We start from the raw sequence: 21,349 nt of genomic DNA, 5'->3' as shown, positions 1-21,349 counted from the left end.
CAATGTTGCTAGATACTTCACGGTAAACTTGCTTACAGCTTCTAATCTTTGACTTTGCTGGGTGTTTAACAATCCCAGAAACCGGGCACTCCATAGGCCCCCAGCACATGGATCCCTGGAGACAGATTTGTCATCAGCCTTGTGAGCTCTGGAAGCCCGGCTTGTAGGCTGGTTGCTTTTGCTACAAGGCCCTTGATTTTCACAGTGGCAAAAGCTATCTTTCTTTTTCAAGGCTCTACTTTTGTGTAAGAATTTATCATATTTTTTCTCAGTCCCAGAAGTGAATTATATATCTTTATATGTATTTTGAAAACTTGAAGAAAATCCTTTAAGCTGTTTTGGACTTACCCAAGCGTGTAAAAAGGGTATTTTCCGCCCACAGTTCAGAAGCCTAATATGTTTTCAAAAGGCCCAAATAATTTGAATTTAAAACTCTGAATTGGGTCTCTTTGTGTAGCATCTTTAAAAGGTGCCATTTATAAAGAAAAATGTGGCCATGACATAAAGGACACAGGCAGTAAGTGAGCCTGCTGGTTACAGTAATAGGCGGAGACTCATAAATCTTAGCTTCTATTCTTGGCCCTGGAAAGAATTTACTCATGGTTGCATCTGGCATTGGCAGGGACAGGGAAAGTGGACTGGAGAACTTGGGTGGGAAGGAGACAAGATCGCTTTACATGAGAGGGACCCACAGGCCAGGTACCAGAGCAAACCTGTGCAAAGCCACTAGAGAGCCTGGCCAGCTGAGGCTGGGGAATAGGTCCGTGGGTAGTGCTTGCTATATATATATACTCAGGTAGGGATATGCCTGGTACTGGGGGAGTAGAAGCGACCACTACAGCCCTGGTGCTGGCTGGCTGGCTGGCCAGCCTACTGGGCAAATTCTAGGTTCAGTGAGAGATGCTGTCCCAGAGAAACAAAAAATTAAGGTGGAGATCTGTTGATACAGACTTTCACCATGGACTCCAGGAACCTCAGCGCAGGAGAAGGTCTCTGGCTGACTGAGGACCCAGGGCCTAGGTTCTGCTCTGTGTTATTGTTTTATGAGTTGAGCCCATTAACTAATCTCTTGACTTTGAGCTTCCAGTGCTCTATAAATCAATACTGTAGACCATGGCTTGCAAACCACAGAGGTTAAATTCTCATAGTCCTGGAGGCTGGGAACCTGAGACCAGCCCCTTTGGTGTGGCACTAACTTCACTCATGGGGGCCCCACCTCCATGACCTAATCACGCTGAGTGCTAGTTAAACCTGTTGCCCAAGTCAACCTTCTGCAGGTGTGTGTGAGAGACTGTCTAGGTTGGGTTGACTGAGTGTGAGTGCTGTCGTTCCATGAGCCTGTCCTGGAGAACATCAATAAAAAGGAGAAAGTGAACCAAGCTTTCCTTTCTCTCTGCTTCCCGACTTGGTCAGCTGCTTCGTGCTCCTGTCACCCCGCGTGCCCCTCCATGATGGGCTGTAGCCTCAGTCTGGAGGTACGATGACCCTACGTTGTGGCTGTCATATACCCTGTCCTAGCAAGGAGAAAAGCGACCAACACACTCCCTGGCAACCATCACCGTTACAGGTCAGTCACTGTGGTAATGATCACGGGCTACATCAGTATTTCGTGGCTATGGTGAGATACCCACAATAAACCACTTGGGGTGGGTATTTACTTTGGCTCAGCCTCTCAGAGGTTCCAGCCTGTGGCTAGTTGACTCCATTACTTTAGTCCTGTGGGCAGTGAGGCAGAGCATCATGTTTGGGGAACACGTGGTAAAACTGAGACTCGACTCATGGCAGACACAAGGCCGAGGGAAAGAGAGGCTGGAGACAAGCGATATCCTTAATAAAATATAAATCCGTCTTCCGGTTTCCAGCCCCTGATCCCGGAATGATGGCTCTCCAGCTAATTATTTACTAATAAATGCCTAGGCCATAAGGGTTGACTCATTTGCTGTCTCTTAACTTCAAGTATTCTCTGTCTTCCACATGGTTAGTTAGCTCTCTTCAGTCCAGCCCACTTTTCCCTTTGAGTCTTCTCAGAGTCTCTCTCAGAGTTTAACTCAATTCTTTCCTGTGCCTCCTTTTGGCTTCCCACTATTTCCCAGAATCCTCTTCTTCCTGCCAGTGTCCCACCTCTTATTTCCTGCCTCAGCTCATTGGCCATTTTTTATTGACAGGTGGTGCTTATAAGAGATTCTCTCTATACTGTGCTTCCCAGGCACGACCCCAATGACACACCTCCTCCAACTGGGCCTAAGCATCTACCATTTCCTCGTAACAACATAAAATTCTCAATCCAGCAAGGATTAATCCATTGACAGCGGCAGAACTTCACATGATGCAGTTGCTTCCCCAAGCCCATCTGTTAGGTACTGTTCCCCCTCCACCCACCCTTAAACTGTTCCTGTTTCAATAGACGAGATGCTGGTGGTGAACCCCTGGAAATGAGCAGAGTGCTTATGGTGCCTATGATCAGGGGTTGGGATTCCAACATGCAAGGTGGGCGGGGCACAAACGTGCAGCCTAGGAAACTTCCCCGAACCGGACTAACCTCACTTAAGAAAGCAGGGATGGCAAGATTTTGCCTGTAGCCTTGTGAGGGTGATAAAGTATACGATGCAGAACAATGGTGGGGGCAGCAACTGTGCCAGTAAAATAGTGACGGCGAATGTGGCCCTGGCGAAAGCGACGGCACCGTGACGTGATTATGGTGATGGCTGCAGAAATTACAGATGTAATGATTATGGTGATGTTGGTGGTAGGTGGCCTTAGCAATGATCGATGGCAATACTGGTGGTAGTGATTATGGTGGTGGTGGTGGTAATGCAGTTCTTAGTGATGGTAGAAGTGTTTGTGGTGACCCTGGTCCTCAGTACAAAGATGGCCACGCCAGGCTGGCTTAGCCTGATGTCATTATCAATGGCTAGTAACCAAAACCCACCAAACACACGGTGGTGAGCAAAATTGATCTTCTTGGCACTTTGCCACAATGGAGAAGATACAGCACAGAAATGTTCTAATTCATTTCTGATGCTTTGATAAATACCCTGGCAGAAAGCAGCACAGAGGAGGGGAGGGAAGCTTGGGTTACCTTTCCAAATTACATGCCGTCATAGCAGGAGCTAGAGACAGTCGGTCATACCAAACCCATAGTCAAGAGTCAAACGATCCCATGCTGTATGCTTGCCTGCCTGCCTGCTTGCCTGTTTTCTAGCTTTCTAGCTTTCTTTTCTCATTGTCTTAGAGTTTCAGTACTGTGAAGAGACACCACAACCACAGCAACTCATGAAGGAAAACATTTAACTGGGGCTGGCTTACTGTGAGGTTTTAGTCCATTATCATCACAATGGAGAGCATGGTGGCAGGCAGGCAGACATGGTGCTGGAGAGAGAGAGGGCTCAGAGTTCTACATCCGGATTGGCAGGCACTAGGGATCAACTGAGCCAATAGGCCTAGGGTGAACTTCTGAGACCTCAAAGCCCACCCCAAGTAACCCACTTCCTCCAATGAAGCTACACCTCCTCCAGCAAGGCTACATCTCCTATTAGCTCCACTCTTTATGAGCCCATGGAGGCCATTTTCTTTCCAACCACTATACTCTTGGAGTTCAAGGCCTAGCCTAGGGAATGGTGCCACCCACAGTGGGCCAGGTCTTCCTATATCAATTGACAAAATAATCTCCGATAGAAATGCTTACAAGCCAATTTTTTCCTGATAATTCCCCATTAAATCTTTTTTTCCCAGGTAATTCTAGGTTGTGTCAAGTTGTCAATTAAAACTCCAGAATGGGATGTCCTGGTAAGGGGGGTAGCTGAGAACTTTCAGAATTTGAGGAAGATTTGGGGGATAGTCACTCTGCATTGAAATCAATCTGGATATCACTAACTTTTGTCTGGGACATAGGAATGGAGTGAGACTATGTCTGTATGCCCTGAAGAAGCAGTTGTTACTTAACGCTCTGTGGGAGTGAGGGACTGCAGTCGTGTGTGTGTGTGTGTGTGTGTGTGTGTGTGTGTGTGTGTGTGTGTGGTTTCCACAGCATGCTTGTTTTTATCTGTGCTCAAATGTGATTATGGGATAACCTTGTTTTTGCCACTCTCTATCCTGGTCACAGAGTGGCCTTGTTTGAAGTTGATGCTCAATTTGTGTTTGTTCAACAGGCGAACATCATGGCCGAGCTGTGAGCGCCAGGCTGCCTCCAGCTGACAGCTGTCCAGATACTCTCTGTTCCTCACCTTCTAGCCTCCAATCTCTGATCTGGTTCATGGCTCATCAAGTCCTTCGTTAATTATAACTGGGCTCCAACATATGGGGTGTGTGGCGGGGACAATTTTGGCTGTGCACATCTGAATATCGAGGACCTCGGCAGCAATGTTAATGCTGAGCCGTTTAAAGCTGCCACTTCTAGAGGTCAAAAGCATTCAGCTATCACCCAATTCACACAACTGGCCTTACGTACTCTCGGAGAGTGGTTAACATGCTATGCTCATCACAGTCTCTCAGGGGTCCACCACTGTGAACGCGAACAATGTGAACATGTGACTTCCTAAGACAGGCATTAACCTCAAACCATTCAGTATTACCAAGGCCATATAAGACTATGGAGAAAATGCCAGATCTTTCCCACTCTTCAGTCTGACCCAGGGCTGCCCCTAGCCATAGCTAGCAGCCACTAGGTTTTAGGCTTCTGGCCTCCCAACCAGAAAAGCTTTTATTTCTATGGTTCGCCATCACCAGGGTTGTGGTCTCTGGTGGCAGAGCTACAGGAGACCAGATTTGAGCTCACCTGGAATCTTCCAGCAGCTGTGCTTATGTTCCTGGGACAACTGGCACTGGTTAGAACTACTCAAACCAGTGGGTGTAGCCTGGCCACCTCACTGCGATCCGGGCCTCCAGCTTCCTGGGTTGTCACCTCTATGCTGTGCTTTTTTTCTTTTCTTTTCTTTTCTTTTCTTTTCTTTTCTTTTCTTTTCTTTCTTTCTTTCTTTCTTTCTTTCTTTCTTTCTTTCTTTCCTTCTTTCTTTCTTTTTTTCTGTCTATCTCAAATCTCCTCTCTGCCTCTTAAAATGTTTTTATTACGTTTACACTGCCCCACACCACCCCACCCCAGCATGTGGGTGTATGTGTGTCTGTGAGTGTCTGTGTGTGTCTGTGTGTGTCTGTATGTATCTGTGTATGTATGTCTGTGTGTGTATGTCTGTGTATATCTGCATTTTTGTGGCTGTTCATTTGTGTGTGTATCTGTGTGTATATGTCTGTGTATGTGTGTCTGTGTTTCTCTCTCTCTCTCTCTCTCTCTCTGTGTATTTGTGTCTCTCTCTGTGTGTATGTGTCTGTTTTTCTCTGTCTCTCTCTGTTTCTGTTTCTCTGTCTCTGTCTCTCTGTTTCTCTCTGACTCTGTCTCTCTCTGTCTGTCTCTGTCTCTGTCTTTGTCTCTGTCTCTCTGTTTGTCTCTGTCTCTCTCTGTGTGTCTCTATCTCTGTCTCTCTCTCTCTGTCTCTCTGTTTCTCTCTGTCTGTCTCTGTCTCTCTGTATCTCTCTGTCTCTGTCTTTGTCTCTGTCTCTCTGTTTGTCTCTGTCTCTCTCTCTCTGTGTGTCTCTATCTCTGTCTCTCTTTGACTCTCTCTGTCTCTCTGTTTGTCTCTGTCTGTCTCTATTTCTGTCTCTGTCTCTCTGTCTCTCTCTGTCTCTCTCTGTCTCTGTCTCTCTCTCTCCCTCTATCCCTCTCTTTCTCTCTCTGTGTGTGCGTGTGTGTAGTCAACCTGCAGGAGTTGGTTCAGTCCTTTCTATCCTGTGGGTCCTAGGGCTCACACTGTGGTTGCCAGCCTGGCTTGGCACTCACTGTGTCAGCTGAGCCATTTTGCCAGCCCTCTTGTGAGATTTGTCAGTGGGTTGAATTAGCCCACCTTCTCCCCAGCCTCCAAAGTTCTTAACGTAATTACATCTTCAAAATCTACTCCAAGAAGCCCACAGACTCTGGGCCACGGACTCTGGGGTGCAACCTTTTGGAGGCCACCATTTGATGCACCAAAGGAGACAGCCCAGCTCATCCTCACAAGGTCTCCTCCACTAATGACCTTAAAGATCGCCACTTCCTAAACAGGACAGGATTCTTTAAAGATCGCCACTTCCTAACATAGTGCATTATGGGGCTTTTGGCATTGCAGTCTCTATCCTGCTCCCACGTCCCCAGCTCACACTGGAGAAGTCTAGCTCCCCCTTCCCCCTGCTTCCCACTCTTCCCTCTCTACCTCATCCATCACTCCTCTGGCCTTTCTGTTGACAGGTTCTAAGAACACAGGGTGGGTCCCAAGCAGGGCCCTCAGACAGACATCCCTGATCCCCACCCAGTGATGACTTCGGCTTCCCTATCCTATGATGCCTGTCCATGACAGTGTGGCTATAGGTGGTAATGTCCAGGCCTGTCAGCCTGGCCCACCTTTTCCCAAGGCTGCCTGGTACCGGAAGCCCTGACTCCCCTGGCAGTGACTAAGCACCTTCTAGTCGGCTCCAGCCATTAATCTCAGCCCGAGAGAGTCCTGCGTGTACTGTTCTCCTGGAGCTCCAAGGCTGTCCATGCAGCCATTGATTTAAGAGACAATATCACTTGCTTCCAAGTTTATGAGGCAATAAACAGCCCCGCATATTGATGAGCGCGGAGGTGTTTGCTCAGCACATTCGCTGTGGTGCGTTTATTACAAGAGCTACGCTTTAAAGTGAAGGAAACTGCAAGTGTTTCTGTTTCCTTTGGTAGGGCCAGGCCCCTCCCCAACTAAGGTTTGCATCCATTTGATGTCTCCTGGGGTGCAGGGACTAGAAAGTATCTTATGGAGAGGAACACATGGATGCTGAACTCTGGATGTTTCTGTGTCCCCAAGGGCCTTGGGGAACCTCAATGGACCCAGAACTCATATCAAGGAGAGGCTGGGACTAAAAGGAAAATAAAGAGTCATTTTTTTCCCTGAGGGCCCTACCCTTGAGCCTCCTCCCCATCCTCCTGTGTCTCCTGTCTTCCTGGAGAAGAACACACCCAATGACAGCAGAATAGAGTAGCCAGGCAAGCCCTGACTCCCCTCCTAGGTTAACACACCAAATAAAAGTCCTTTTCATCTTCAGTAGCTGAGACACCTACAAGGCTGGGCTGCTAGTCCGTAAGGCCGAATCTTCAGAGCATTTACTAGCTGGGATGCCCGCACAAATCTAAACTGCTCTATGTATAAAATATTAGCAGGGCTCAAAGGCGTTGGCGAGGCCGGGTGGGGACTGAGCAGGGGGAGATTGATTGCAAACTTGGTGCTAACTGAGTGGCTCTGTGCGCGCCAAATGACTAGAACAACACTTGAAAAATGTATTAGATTATCCCAAACACAAAGCTGATTTATAACCACAGTAGTTCCCACCCTGCCATCTATTTCCGTAATAGAGATTAGGATGGCGGCAGCGCCTGGTGGGTTTTGCCAGCTGGGTCCCTACTACCCCCCAACCCCCCGGGAGCCCCCAACCTCGTAATGAGTCACTCGGAAAACCAAGAATATGTACTTTTCATGAGCCTTTCTGCTGGGGACCCGTCTCCATTCTAAAGCATATCTAAGGCTGGAATAAACTGACCGGGCAGGGAACGAGCTTTCAAGACTCAGAATATAGATTGCTTAAACGTGCAAAGCGGTTCCAAGGAAGGGAGAGAGGCAGGGTTCCTCTCTGGCTATGCTGAAATGGGAGGGGTATGAGCCTAGCCACCATTGCCTAGAGCAAAAGTGTGATTCTGAGAACAGGACAGCGGGGCCCCTGCATTGGGAAATTCGAGGACGGAGTTTCCCTTGTGAAGATATTGTATGCCCAGTGCCTGTCACTGACACTTGTCTGTTTGGTAGGCATTTGCCAACATACTGTACAAAGCACATTAGAGATGTGGAGAATGTGGGGTCGTCCCTCTCTCTGCTGTTTCCTAAGAGTTTTGCCAGAGCATGGAGGAAGCCCATTGGGGAGTTGCCTCTAAACCTTGCCTTGCAATCCCCACTGGAATTAGGGCACAAAGGTCAGAAGAATAAATTACTGAGCTCAGAGAGGATACAGAGAATTATGGCTCCAGGTTTGCACCAGCAAGGGATTTTCGGTCTCTGCGAAAGGTTCCAGGGGAGAAGTGGGAGCTGGGAAGCCGTGTGACTGGAAATGACCCACACATAGGGCCTGCTCACTCGTATTTCAGCCTCTTCAGAATCGACCACGATCCTACAGTCTGTCACCTCCAAACCCTCTCTTCTAGGTAAATATTCCCAAGTTCATTGTTCAAGGACGTAATGTAGGCGAATTGTCTCTCTCTTCCCCGTCCTCCTGCCTTTTGCATGTGCTGAAGACCATGCCTGTCCTCAGACCCAGGCAACTGCAGAACCCCCACCCCTTACCCCACACAGCCTTCAGTGCCTGTGCAGGCAGGAAAGGGCACCCGTGCAGAGGTGCACCCACAGAAGGGTCCTAGCAGCCATAGGATGCACGTTCTTGGGCTTTGGGTGGCTTGCACCAGCTGCCAGAGCTGGAGGAGCGAGGCCATAGAGCTTCCTTCTTTACAGAGCTGACCCAGGAGCAGGTCAGGACACCTGTCCTTGCGGGGTGATCAACAGGGTTTGACATGGTGCAGACCATAGGCACAGTTGTAATTGTAGTGATGACACTGGGACCCAGGTACTGAAAGAGTTTGTGGAGTGACCACCATCACCACCAGTCTCACCATGACATCATCACCTCCCTCGCCATGATATCACCACCAGCTTCACCATGACATCACTACCTGCCTCTCCATGACAGCACCACCAGCCTTACCATGAAATCACTACCAGCTTCATCATGACATCACCATCAGCCTTGCCATGACATCACCGCCTGCCTCTCCATGATATCACTACTAGCCTAACCATGAAATCACCAGCTTCATCATGACATCACCACCAGCCTCACCATGACATCACCACCAGCGTTGTCATGGCATCACCACCGGCCTCACCACTGGCCCCATCAGTCCCCTCTTCACCATCACCTTGACCATCAGTGCACATTTCGGAAGGGCGGGTAGGCCAGTCTTTGCTAAGCAAGTGTCATCTATCTGGATGAGTCTTCACAGTATCAGTGCCTGAGAGACCACAATGACCCTGTGTTACTGACAAGGGCACTGTAGAGGTAGATTCCATCTCAATGAGTGACCTAAGGCACATCAACAAAACACTACCCATGAAAGACAAACGTTCTAATCCATTTCTTCAAAGATGTTTCCCCGAGAGGCAAAGTCCTGTGTAATTTAAGAGATACATAACTCGTGTGTTATTTAAACCATCAAAGTACTTTTAGAAGTACTATTTGAAATCATGGCGCCCGTTTGAACCTTAGAGTTCCTTCTTTGAAGCATGGGAGTCACTCATTGCCAAGGATAAAGATAGTAAAATACCAAAGGGCGAGGGGTGGGCTTGAGACGCTCACTCCCTGACATTTCACTATGTGAAACCGGATTTCTCATCTCTTACACCCATTTCCAATTAGACATGGGCTGCCATGGGCCCTCCCAATTTCGCTTACCCAGCAGCCAGATCTCCCTTACCCGGGGATACAATCTGGAGCTATGGCATGCTGACCACCCCACCAGATGGGCAGCCAGTTTCTTCTTTCCCACAGAAGAGCGGAAATTAGCTCAGGAATGACTACATTTCTGTGTCCCTGGAGGTTTGTAAAGGGATGTCCTGCTTGTGACTAGGAGAGCTACACGCACACACAAGCACACGCACACACACACACGCACACACATGCACACGCTCACACATGCACGCACATGCACACACACATGCACACACGCACACACATGCACACACGCATGCACACATGCACATGCACGCACAGGTTCATAGACAATACAAGGTACTCCAGGTTAGGCCAGTGCTACCTATGGCTCAAGTCTCCTCAGTGGCTGGCCTGGGCAGACCCATGGGAAGGGCTGCAGACTGCAGAGGGAGTGGATCCTGTAGGTGACATCATGAGGTAAGATTGGTACATATCCTTGTGCTGGGCCCAGCGTGCCAGGAAAGCAGTCCTCCTGGAACTTTAAATCAGAGCCTTGGGGTCGCTGCTCAATAGGTCTGACCATATGGGGACATGGACAAAACAGGGAGCCCTAACTTCCAGGAGAACTTGGAACTAGAGTTCATCACCTTTATCTGCCTCCTGGTCTTAGGACAAGGGACCTCAGGGAACACAGGGTATCAGACATTTCCAACACTGGGCAATCCCTTAGGTCACCTACCTGCAGCCCCTCTCCGATCCATGCTCCTGACAGAACCTCATCCAGTCCTGCTTTACCCAGGTCAGGTGTTTGACCTCTGCCCAGCCTTCCCCAGGCTTAGGATTGGCCTGGGATTCCAACCCCACCTCAGCTTAGACAGAATGACGGTCGGTCGGAGGCAGAGGCTGAACTGGATTGACCAGAACACCTGTCTTCCTCAGAACTATTCTCTATGGCAGACTGGACTTCTCTCATGGCCTTCTTGGAGACTTCCTAGGTCACGGGAAGGTCCCCAGGAGGTCACCTGTTCTTTGCCTCCCTTCTGAGTAATCCCTCTACTTTACAAGTCCTGGCTTATTTGGGGTTTCAGTTTCTGGGGATGTTCCCTGCCCCCATCAACTGTGGTCCCCAAATGCCAATACTTGTCTTAATTCTGAAGGAATTCTACTCCCAATCATGGAAATGTCCTATTTTATTCTTGTTGAACACTCTCACTGTGTCTAACTTATAGTGTATACTGTGTCATAGGTACGTTGGCAAAGGAAGGTAGGGGTGTGTGTGTGTGTGTGTGTGTGTGTGTGTGTGTGTGTGTGTGTAAGATTACCTCCCACTAAGGTTTTCAGTCATCCACAGGGTCCTAGAACATCAGCTTTGTGCACCAGGGGGCTTTCTATGCCGAGTGCCCAATCAGAGATATTCTATGTCCGTCACTTACAGCTCATGGCAGACCTGAGCTCACAGCATCCATTCCTCAGGCAAGAGCAGGACACCCTGGGCACACACCTGAACATACGCAATTGTCCTTTGTGTGAACGTCCTTCACAGGGTCAACAGCCTTGTTCTTGGCTTTTGAAGATTGAGGCTAGGCCACTGTCTTTCCCACCAAAGAGGACTAACCCACCTTTCTGTCACCTGGGGTCTCTTTCCAAAAACCCCCTCCTGTAGGCAGACTCTCCAACTGCTCCCCCTCCACCCCATTACCATCCTCGGTTGGCCTTGGCCCTGGAAAATTTGCTCAATGGGTACCGTGAGAGTGGGACGTCAGCACAGCTGCCGAAAGGGTGAGATGTAGGCCAGGCGGCAAGAACAGATCTGATCTATTTGCAGAGGACATTTATGTGAACTGCAGAAAACACTATTGTCCTGATGCTGTGAATGTCTCTGAGCACTCAGGCAGGCCACTACCTGGAATCAGCTCGGGGTAAGCCTGGTAGGAAGACAGGAGATCTGTGCTCTGGGAATGGGCGGGGCTGCATTCTCAACCGTGAAAGGTCACATTGTAGCAATTTGAGATCTGGGCCCATTTCTTTACTATGTGTTTGTAAATACTTTCCAATTATAGAGAGAGATTTTGGTAGCAGACACCAGCATTTCAAACAATTGCCAGGAATTGGAAAGATTTGACCCTGGACCTTGGGTCTTCTTGTCACCATGGAAACTGGTTGTAACTGCTTGGAAATAAGGCTGATTGTTGACTAGGCTTATTTCTGGTCCCCTGCACTTGATGTTCTGGGGACAAGGTCCTCAGTCAAGCTTACCGCATGGCTGACTCTATCTGGCATTCTCCCTTTTATGTCGGACAAGTCTCAAAGGCCATGCACGGTTCTGGGGAGGTTTTTTCATGCACTTTCCTCTGGGTTTTCTCAAGGGCTTCCCTACCACAATCTCAGTGGAGAAGGTAGTGGGGACTGAGAAAGAGACTCATCTTGGGACCTGCATTCCAGCCTTCAGGAGTAACTAGGAGCTGAGCCTCAGTTTCCCTAGTTAGGGTAAGAATGACAGAGACTATCTGGTTACTTTGTCATCTGTTCGAAAGGGGTTCAGACCCGGGAGAATGACTAGAAACTCACAAAGCACCATACAAGTGTCATTCTCTCAGGAGTTCTTTTTTTTTTAAGGTTTGTTTTATTTTAGTGACTGAACCATGTGAGGCCACAGCCAGGCCACTGTGCGCAAACATGAGGGAAGCTTTATTCTTGGTCTCTTCCTCCTTGGACAGAGTCTGAATGATCTCTTCCTTCTTGGCCTGGAGGCACTCCTCCTGGTGCTTTCGTGCTTCCTTGGTCTTAGACCTGCGAGCCTCAGCCTGGTCAGCCAGTTGCTTCTGCGGGCCTCGTCTGCCTTCAGTTTGTGGGTCTGCTCCGTGAGAATCCGCTTGTTTTTGAATACATTCCCTTTGACCTTCAGGGACAGGCTGAGATACATATGGCAGTCAATTAATCTCCTTAGATTCCCGGTATATCCTGAGAAGCCGGCGCAGGATCCTCATCCTCCTCATCCGGGTCCCCTTCTCCGGCATCTGAGCGTTGCGGTACCCTTTCGCTTCCCTATGCCCATATGCCCGCCCTTCCGTCAGTCAAGGTGTTTTTCCAGCAACTCAGGAGTTCTTAATGTCCCCACCCGTCGCCAAGGGCTAGAATAAGAGCCAATGATATATATATATATCACATATATATATGTATATATAGCGGGGGCAGAGTAATAATTACACAGTGCATCTTATTCCGAGGAATGATACTTTTTTTTTTTGGTTCTTTTTTTCGGAGCTGGGGACCGAACCCAGGGCCTTGCGCTTCCTAGGTAAGCGCTCTACCACTGAGCTAAATCCCCAGCCCGGAATGATACTTTTGTGAAGAGTTCACTCCATCCTCATATTGATCCTCACAGCACAGATACTGTTGTACATCCACTTGTGGGTGAAGACCAGAGAACTAGAGGGCTGGCCTTTAAGTAGATGCAAATATCCCCTCTCTGATTGACAGAGTCCACCTTTTTATAAGAGCACACGCTCTCTAAAGCACATGTGCCAGGCCCTCCAATGGAGACCAGCATCTGCCAGGGAAGTGCCCTGGGCCCTTACTCCATCTCTCTTGCTCCCTGGGTCCCTTTCCCATTCCGTGTAGATGCCAAGGTGTGACCGGAAGACCACACTGAAATGTCTTGCTTCACTGCCTACATCTAAGGCCTTATCCTCCATGGCCGTGGAGATGGTAACATAGGTAGGCTTTAGGGGTATCTTCAAACTTTGACTGAAGTCACGCCCAGAAGCCCACCCACACATCTCTGCAGTGTGAGCCTGAGTCATGTCTCTGGCCAGAGGTCTTCACTGGGTTCCACATCCACCAGAACAGGGTCCCCATGGCCTCTCAGAGGTGAGTGCAATGCTGATCCCATGCCGTTCAATCCATACTGGAAGAAGGGGCTGTCTGTAAAGGCCGCTGCTCATTCTACTTCCTGCCACCTCCCACCCTTTTCTGTCTGCTCCACTCATTCTGGAGGTACACAGGGACCTGACCCTCCTGATGCTTTCAGGTCTGATCGGCTGGGGAACCTTTCCACTCGACCTAGGTCTAGCCCTTCCCGATCGATCGCAGCAAGGCCTTTGTGTAGCAGTTACCCTGAGGTAGAACTCCCAGCCAGGGAGCCCCCGCTGACTCTAAGGCCCCTGAGAATTCATCTCTTCTACCCCAGAGAGAGCACCATTCAAGTGGCCCTAGCTGTGCCATGGGCAGACTGTGTGCATGTGAAATCTCTGATGTGAAGCCTGCCTTTCACACACCAAGCATTCTCTAAACCAGGAACACATTACCAGGGAGATCTCCGAGGAGCCCTGGCTATGTTAATAATAACAGTGCACTCATGATGCGCTTTTCAGTTGGAATTAATTTGGGGAGCTAATTCTGCCTACTGAATGTCTCCATTTGAAATATACATATACATGTATTTTGTTCAGAGTTTTAATTAGGCCCGCAGGAATATACTTTCAAATCTGGGTGCACTTCATTTGTTATATTAATGAAGAGGTGCTTTAAATCAAGCTTCACGTTGATGTCTCATTATGTATGCTGCCTGCCACAGCTCTGAAGGAGACTTACAGCCCAGGGACCAACCACAAATACTGGGAGTGGACACCCTAGTAATTTAAAAGGGAAAGTTTTCTTTTGAGGTATGGGAGAGGGAGGTTGTACCTAACTTTCCCAGAATGTAGCTACACAGAAAGACCATACCCAGCCCACGCTGAAGACTTAAGGGTGACATTGAGTGTTGGAGCAGATGCTGGGATTCCCAGGTCTCAGTAAATGACAAAGAAAGGGCTGGGAGTCCTTTGGATTCTAGAACTGCTATTGTGTGACTTAGCTTGGGCTGTGTGTGTGTGTGTGTGTGTGTGTGTGAGAGAGAGAGAGAGAGAGAGACAGACAGACAGACAGACAGACACACACATAGAGAGAGAGAGACAGAGAGACAGACACAGAGAGAGAGAGAGAGAGAGAGAGAGAGAGAGAGAGAGAAAGAGAGATACAGGGAGATCAAAGGACAACTTTGGTTATGAGTCTTCAGTGTGTACCTTGTTTGCGATGGGGAATCTCTTTATTTGTTTATTTATTTATTTTGGTTTTTCAAGATAGAGTTATTCTATGTAGCCTTGGCTGTCCTGGAACTCACTCTATAGACCAGGCTGGCCTCGAACTCAGAGATTTGCCTGCCTCTACCCTTCCGAGTGTTATGATTAAAGGTATGTGCTACCACTACCAGGTGAGTAGGGTTTCTTGTTCTCTGCTGCATCTGATAGGTTAACTGGCCCTCTAACTTCCAGGGATTCCATCTGCCCCGAATCTCTTTCCCTAGCTTGCAGCAAAAGAGCTGGGATTACAGATGTGTGCTGTATAAGTTTCCAGCTTTACAAGTGTGCTGGAGATCTGAACTCAGGTCCTGACACTTGCATAACACATGCTCTACCTACTGAGGGAGAGGATTGTGGCTCACGTCATATACGTGATGTGCAAACAGCCACACATTCTTGTGCATACTCCTCCCCCCAGCACCGTGGATGACTTCAGGACAAGCCTCGCCCTGGGCCACCATGGGTCTGGACACTATGCCAAACACACTGTCGTGGTTACTCTTGATCGTCAATTCAACAGGATCTGGAACTGCCAAGGAGACAAGCTTCTGGGCGGGTCTTTGAAGGAGTTTCTAGACTGAGTTGATTGAGATGGAAAAACTTACCCTGACTGTGGGGGGTTCGATCCCATGGACTGGAGGTCCTCGTCTGAATAAAAAGCTTAGAGGGCTATCGTTCCCTTCTCTCTGCTTCCTGATTGTGAACATGTGTGCAGCTGTCTCAGACTCCTGCCCTGATCCCTTCCTCACCATGATGGTCTGTACATTCAAACAAGTAGCCAAAACCAAACCTTCTTCCCTTAGCTTTCTCTTGTCAGAGCATGAATAGAGCCATGGCACAGGTTATCATAGAATTAGGGGCACCCCTGAGAGAAGGCCATGGTCCCACCCAAGTATGAACTGGATCCCAAGGCTCCCTAGACTCGTGGTGAGGGGGACTAAGCTCTTGAGCCAGGACAGGGCGCCTGACCACTACATCCTGACGTCAGCTGAGGCTGCAGAAGACAGATCTCCAGGGCCTGCTGCTCTGGTTACATTTGTGACATCCATAAGAAGGGTCAGCCTGGGTGGCTATGGAAGTGAGAAGAGGGAGAGGAAATCCCAGATGGTTTAGCAGAGGCACTGAGGGGTCCCCCTCAAACCATAAGCTTCTCACACACGTCCTGGTATTAAATTGCACTCCTGCGCTATATTGGTATGCTGGGTCTTCTCCCCTCACCTCAGGGAGCTGCAGACAACCTGCCCAGGAAGACGCTGCCAGGCAGCTATGAGCATCAAAATCACACCCTTTCCCCTCCCACTCGAGCGTCTTGATAGATGGGGTTTCCCTGGCCGGCATTGAAGTGGGGTCATGGTTTTGATTTCACAGGAGGACATGTTCTCGGGAAAGTTGAGCTGACATGGTCAAATGATGTGGCACCTGGGGGCAGGGGAACATGCAGAGGACTGAGCAGGAAATCCTAGGCCAGGTATGTGGGGCTGGATGAGTCAAGCAGCCATGCTGAACTGCACCCTGTGTCACAGCTTTCCTACGGACTTCCCCGGGCTGAAGGATCTCACCTTCCTTTGACTTCAGAAATGGAAATTAGAGGTTTGGGTACTATTTCACATCTTAATTTTCTAAAGAAAGCATACAGGTACAGGCAAACCAGCGCGTGCTGCTTGGTTAGGTACCATTCTCTGCCGTACTTGCTGGAATGGCCTCCTTAGTGCGAACACAGGATGGTTCAGTGCTCAAAGTGAGCATCCAGTGGGGACTCAGGGGAGGCTCCACTATGCAGTACTTACCGTGCAAGCGTGGGTCTAAGTCTGGATCCTCAGCACTGGAGCCCATCTGGAGCACCAGCTCTAGGGGGAGCTGAGCCTGGGGGATACCAGGGGCTCACTGGCCAGACTTTAGCTGAAACAGTAAGTGTCAAGTTTAGTGGGAGACCCTGTCTCAAAATGTAAGGGTGAGAGCAACTGAGAAAGACGCTTGATCTCCGGTATCCACATGCAGATAAGTGAGCACACAGCTACATAAATTCACACATGCACATGCACACCCACTCTACACACACGCACGCACACACAAGGGAAGACACACAATTCATTAAATTTGGGGTTCCTATTGGACTGGCTTGTGAAAGTATAATTACTAAGATCAATGGTCATACTTTGTTGAGCACCTAAGGAGTTTTTATCATGTATTTTGGTGTAGAGACAAGAAAGTCACTCAAGGGGTTGGGGATTTAGCTCAGTGGTAGAGCGCTTGCCTAGCAACCACAAGGCCCTGGGTTCGGTCCCCAGCTCTAAAAAAAAAGAAGAAAAAAAAAAGTCACTCAGTATGAAGCTATGTCACCACCCTCTCAAGAGGACAAGGAAGGCCTAGCACACGGTTCTCGCCCCTCCCAGCCTATGGATGTTCCAGATCCTGCTTTTCCCTCTGGGTCAATCCTCCTATTTTGATCATTCAGATGTGTGACTCACCCAGGGATGCCATTCACAGTTCTGTTTTATTGTTTCCATGACAATGGACAGGAGGCGGGGCTTTCTGTGGTGAGGGTGAAGTGTCAGCTCTTCCTGCATATCCATAGCCGGGACCCAGTCTGTCTGAGCCATTCAAAGTGACCTTTGAGGTTCAGGGGTCACTTGGTCCAGCGTTTCATTCTTTAGACACTGAATTTAAAACACAAAACTGTGTGTGTGTGTGTGTGTGTGTCTGAGGTATGTATAAGTGTGTGTGTATGTGTGTGTGTGAGGGGTTTTATGGAGGTGTGTGTGTGGCAGCTGGTCTTTTCAAAGGAATGTAACTCAAACAGGGTCAATTTTTATAAAACATTTATATTTTGGTCGAAAAATCAATATGAATACAAGCAGAAAGTTTCCCCAAAAATGGAGCTTCTCTCCTTCCCTCGTTTCCTGCCTCCTTTCCCTCCATCCCTCCCCTCCCCTCCTCTTTCTCAAGCTTGATGACAAAGAAATGAAAACAAACTCCTTTCTACCTGTCCACTTTGGGGCAGAAGCCCAGTGGTAGCTGGTTCAAGGGGGAAGACTCTTTTCTTGGAGATTTTCAAGAGTATAACTTGGCCACATGTCCGAAGAGGTTTAAAAAGCGCTCATTCCATTTGACATATTTTCTACTCCCAGGAATTTATCTTAATGAATTAATTCCATGTCGTCACAGAATTCATCTTCCAGGATGTTCACGATGGCATATTTTACGACGGTGAAAATGTGGGGGACACATAAAAGTCCAACGTTCAGGGAAATAAATGGAACCCCAGGCAACCACTAAGGCTCAGATCCCAGAAAAAATTAATGACACGAAGAGACTCACGATATAATAAATTTTAAAGTTTGCTTATAAAATTAAACTTTATTCCAGTGGATATTGCTAGATGCCAGATGTACAGGTAGTGGATTTTACTTTTCCATTCCTATCTTTAAGTCTCCATTCTTTTCAGAAGGTCAAGGACAGACCTGTTTTTCCTTCTAGTGAGGGCCATGCACACTGTCACTGAGCTACACTCTGGCATAGACATATTAACTTCTCAACCGAGGAAAAGACGGTGGGCCAGGGGTTCAGTCTGTCAATCTGTTAGCTGGAAGACAGTATGTTGTAAGCCAATGGCCGCTGGCAACAGCCAATGTGAACTCAGTTCAAATCCCCGAAGGTGAGCTCAGTGGACCTAAGCTAGCACATATTTTCTTGGCCCATCTGAAGACCTCCTTGTTCCATGCAGTTTTATTTTCCTTAGGAATTTTTCCCATGGTCTGGAGAGGTGGATCTGTGGTTAAGAACACTGGTTGCACTTCCAGAGGACCCAGGTTCAATTCCTAGCATCCACAAGACAATTCACAACTCTTTGTAACTCCAGTTCCAGGGGACCTGACACTCAAACAGATATACATGCAGGCCATACACCAGTGCACATAAAATGAACATAAGTAAGCTGGGGCTGGAGAGATGGTGCCTCAGTTAAGGGCACTGGCTGCTCTTCCAGAGGACATGGGTTCAAATCTCAGCACCCACTTGGCAGCTCTCAGTTGTCTATAACTCCTGTTTCAGGGATTCACACCCTCACACAGACATAGACACGGCCAAAACACCAATGTACATACAATAAAAAATAAATAATTAAAGTAAATAAATATTTTTTTTTTAAAAAGAAATATTTCCTAGAGTTTTAGGCCACCCACCCTGCTGGCTTTATATAGTTGAAAGCTGAAAGGCTTTCTCCTAGAGCCACAGAAGGTCACCTTCCTGGCCTGAGCCCAGCTGGGCAACCTTCCATCCTTAGGGACAAAGAAGTGACTGGGACCGCTGAGCTGAGAAGTGACTGGACCGTCACAGCTGAGCAAGATGTGAGTGTAGAGTGGCTACCTCACTCACGGCACTACCAAGGCCAAACGCTCCACACACTACAACCCATGCACCAAAATTATGGGACACATAGCTACTGTAGAGCGTCCCTGGGTCACGGTGCCACTGGGAAGTGTTGAAGCCTTTAGGAGGTGTGGCCTAGTTGGAGGAGGCTAGGTCACTGGGTGGCCCTTGAAGGGCATCATGGGACCTGCCCCTTCTACCTCTTTGACACTCGCTGAAGAGAGTGGCTTCCTCCATCACGGTTCTCTGTCTTGGCACAGTACAGCAACGTGCCAACTGATCACAGTTGGTTGAGACTTCCAAAGTGAGGAGCCAAAGAAAACCTTTCTTCTTTTTAGTTCAATTATCTCAAGTATTTTGTTCTAGTAATGGAAAACTGGTTATCGCACCAGGTGAATGGGGAGAGCAAGCACCCTTTTCTTGGATGGGATGTAGTAACTGGAAAGGTCTCCTTGGACAAGGAAAGGGCAAAGTCAAGCCTGACCTTGGCAAATACGGGCATTTTTACTTGAGTCTTGGATTCCTCCCTGGAGAAGTACATGAAGATGACCCAGGAGAGAACCAGGGCAGGGGGGAGGTGGGGGGAACCAGAGCTGAGGCTGCTGGTGGGGGGTTCAGACCAGGAAGTTGAGTAACCAGCACAAACCACCACTTAATCCTCCTTAGACCTACAAGGTTCTGAAGACAGTAGCAGGAAACATTGTGGCTTGTTAAAAAGTGTGATCCCCAGGCTAGGGAGGTGGCCCAGTGGATAGAGCGCTTGCTTTTTCATGAATGAAGCTCTGGGTCCCATCTTTAGCATTGCTTGAAATAGGTACAGTGGTGCACACCTACAGTACCATCACAGCAGCCTGCACACCTACAGTACCGTCACAGCGGCCTGCACACCTACAGTACCGTCACAGCGGCCTGCACACCTACAGTACCGTCACAGCGGCCTGCACACCTACAGTACCGTCACAGCGGCCTGCACACCTACAGTACCGTCACAGCGGCCTGCACACCTACAGTACCGTCACAGCGGCCTGCACACCTACAGTACCGTCACAGCGGCCTGCACACCTACAGTACCGTCACAGCGGCCTGCACACCTACAGTACCGTCACAGCGGCCTGCACACCTACAGTACCGTCACAGCAGCCTGCAGACAACATGGGGCTGGACACGGAGCTGAGACTTCTACATCTTGATTGGAAGGCAGCCAGAAGGAGACTTTGTCTTCCAAAAGCAGCCAGGAGGAGGAGGGGGAAGAGGAAGAGGAGAGGGAAGAGGAGGAGGAAGAGGAGGAGGGAGAGGAGGAGGGAGAGGAGGAGGAAGAAGGGAAAGGGAGGAAGGGGAGGGGAAAGGGAGGAAGAGGAGGAAGAGAAAGAGGGGATAGAGGAGGACGAGAAGGAGGAGGAGAAGAAGGAGGGGATGCTCTTCAAAAGAAACCCCATGGGACTCTGCCAGCAGAGGTAAATTCAGACGTGTGTCCACGTGGAATGAGCAAATGTGCCCCGAGCCAGACCTCAGAAGACCCACAGTGAGCAAAGCAGAAGCACACTTCGCCCTCATGGACCTCAGCAGCCCACTAACAGCATCAGCCCAGGTCACGCTGTGTGCAGAGGCATTGGCAGGCCTGGTCCAGGGAGGAAAGCTTCAGGGAGAGGCCAGTGGCCTCCGCCCAGCCAAGAATGAAGCTGGGTTAAAGTGAGGGCCACTGAGCCTGAGGCAGAGGAAACAGCCCTGTTCCTGGAGAGAGGCAGCCACAGCTTTCTTGGAGCCGTGCCTGTTTCTAGTGGTGTCTATTTGAAGCCGTCTGATGGCTCTGTTGCTGAGAGAGTCCCAGCAGAGGGCTCTTGTCTGCCCTCTGGAAGGCTAATTAGTCCTAGGAACAGCACGTCTGCAGGGCCTGTGGGACACAGAAACCATCAGTTGGCACAAATGGCTGGGACAGCATGGGGCAGGTTTCTAATGGCTTTTGAAGGTTGCTCTGTGTTTGACTGACAAATGCCCGCATGTCCCCAGAGCTCAGGATGTGAGCTCTTGCTTGCTCTCCCCTTTAGGCGTCCGTTTTCACTGTTGACTTCATACCTGTGAGTTCATCACTCCTGTTCTTCAGAGGAAGGACGTATCCCGCCCTGAGGCATTCTGAGGCCAGCTGGACCAGGTTATAACCTTTAGCTCCGATGACCACAGCCATGTCCTTCCTCTGTATCCCACAGGATGCCTCCAGGCAACCCACATAGGCCCCTTAGTCAATCTCTTCCTCACAGCAGCTGCCCCAGTGGTGTGGATGTTTTATGCCTAGGCACAAAAAGCACAACCTGCTACCAGGAACGCCAAAGGCC

Source organism: Rattus norvegicus, chromosome 1 (assembly GCF_036323735.1).
Source record: "Rattus norvegicus strain BN/NHsdMcwi chromosome 1, GRCr8, whole genome shotgun sequence".
NCBI lineage: Eukaryota > Metazoa > Chordata > Mammalia > Rodentia > Muridae > Rattus > Rattus norvegicus.
This window is presented reverse-complemented; position numbering follows the sequence as displayed.